Source organism: Oratosquilla oratoria, chromosome 38 (genome assembly GCF_046742065.1).
Source record: "Oratosquilla oratoria isolate Oo_2021 chromosome 38, ASM4674206v1, whole genome shotgun sequence".
Taxonomy (NCBI): domain Eukaryota; kingdom Metazoa; phylum Arthropoda; class Malacostraca; order Stomatopoda; family Squillidae; genus Oratosquilla; species Oratosquilla oratoria.
Window position 1 is genome coordinate 43,361,132 of NC_134814.1, and position 2,500 is coordinate 43,363,631.

Genomic DNA, 2,500 nt, shown 5'->3' on the forward strand with positions numbered 1-2,500 from the left:
TATCTATCTATCTATCTATCTATCTATCTATCTATCTATCTATCTATCTATCTATCTATCTATCTATCTATCTATCTATCTACCTGTATATCTATTTATCTATCTACTTACCTACCTATCTATATATCAATCTATCTCCATGGCTCACAATATTGAGAAATTTAGAACATCTGGGCCTACGTCAAAGGAAAAAATATATGGTATGAATAACTAAAACATGATTGACTGGCAAGGAATTTGAAGCCAATATTTAACATTCCAGAGTTCAAGCGTTTTGAATAGGATAGGAACCACCAGAACAGAAGAGGTATTATGATATGCGCCAATAGAACTATGATTCTTAACTAAGGAAGGTAAAACAATGGTAGATACTTTGTCGGTTGAAAAAAGTGAAAAAATAAACAAAAAGATAAATAAAGGTGTGATATGTAAGCCAGGAATATTATTATTGACCGACGTTAATATGTTCTTTTAAGAACTGTAAAATCTATACAATCTTAATGTGTTGGTGAGAGATTTAGATTTTACGAACGTTAATTGGTAGTAGCTTTATAGATTTTCTCGGTAGCAATTACATCGTGCAACTTAGAAAGCAACCTAAAGACAACATACTGGATTTATTCATCCCTTTCTGTGAAAATATGATAACTGATGTAGAATTTGGTGAAAGTTAGTCAGATTCAAGATAAAAAATATTCATGAATAGGAACTAGTATCTATGCAATACCTAACCCACGAAAATTTAATTTCACTGGCCTGCAACAAGAGCTTCAGATCACAACATAGAAGACTGGATTGATTGAATGAACTATATTAGATGTGGAAAATATTTCAGAACACGCTTAATGAAATGATCCACACTTACATTTTATCAAAGGCAGAGGTCCGGTATTAATTATTATGTAAGACAGTGAGAAACGGAGCAAAATGTTGAAGAAAAGATGCACGTTTATAAGACATTTAGGTACCCTAAACCCTCAGCCAATTGGAACTATTCGAAATGAAAATTATAAATCTAGAGAAAGTAAAAAAATTGACAGTTACGTTATTAGGAATTATATTTTCCTACTAATCGATGTCAATGTGCAATAGCTTGAAAAGAAGTTAAGTTCTGAAGTCAAATAAGAAAAACCTCAAAGTGAAGTCTTGTCCATGTCAAGTGACACAACAAACATAAAAAAAAAGACATTAATAAAATGGATGATAAAACACAAAGGCCTGAATCTTAGTATCAAATAGTTCTGAATGAAATAAAGAAAATTAATTTTAAAATAAATTATTCCTAAGGAATAGTATCTTGAACGGGAATGGACCGTGGGAATGGAGATAAACAAGTATTACAATGTTAAAAAAGATCAAGAAATAATACTTATAATTTAATCAACAATCGTAGGAAATTTTATAGAAACAATAATAAGATTTGTGATTGAATGTTATTGATAGAGCACCTGTATTATAGGTGGCGGCCATCGTAATTTCAGACGTAAAGCTCATACTCACCTATAGGTTTTAAATACAGAGATCTCAAACTACGTCGAAAGAAATTACGTAGATTTTATATATTTGGACTTTGAAAAGGCATTTGACAATGTCCTACACGAGACACGTAAACTTGCTCCACCTAAAATAAGGGATAACTTCATTATTAGGATTAATAATTGGTCGCACAATCGTAAACAGCGAGGTGTTTCACATGACAAAACTTCTCATAGGAGAAGGAGGAGCAGTGGGAAAGGAGCAATTGCCAGTTGACAGCTTTCGTTGTTAGAAAAACTGGAGAATAAATTGTCGAAATTGATAGAGACTGGGCTGGGCCAAAGACTGAATGCCATTCCCTTCGGTGTTCCACTTTCCATTGTGGAGATGGTTTTCTACGACGTCTTTGTGCAAACGTTTAATGATTCCCATGTTTGGTCACTTGTAGTATGAAGAGTAGCGATGTCATCGATGAAGATGATGGTCCTGCTGCTGCTATTGGTGTTGATGATGATTATTGTCTGTGTACACTATCCTTGTGTATGTGTGCGTATGTGTATGTGTTTGTGTGTGTGTGTGTGTATGTATGTGTGTGTGTGTGTATGTATGTGTGTGTGTGTGTGTGTGTGTGTGTGTGTGTGTGTGTGTGTGTGTGTGTGTGTGTGTGTGTGTGTGTGTGTGTGTGTGTGTGTGTGTGTGTGTGTGTGTGTGTGTGTGTGTGTGTGTGTGTGTGTGTGTGTGTGTGTGTGTGTGTGTGTGTGTGTATGTGTGTGTGTTTCTTTGTGTGTATGTGTGTGTGTGTGTGTGTGTGTGTGTGTGTGTGTGTGTGTGTGTGTGTGTGTGTGTGTGTGTGTGTGTGTGTGTGTGTGTGTGTGTGTGTGTGTGTGTGTGAGTGTGTGTGTGTGTGTGTGTGTGTGTGTGTGTGTGTGTGTGTGTGTGTGTGTGTGTGTGTGTGTGTGTGTGTGTGTGTGTGTGCGTGTGTGTGTGTGTGTGTGTGTGTATGTGCGTGTGTGCGTATGTATGC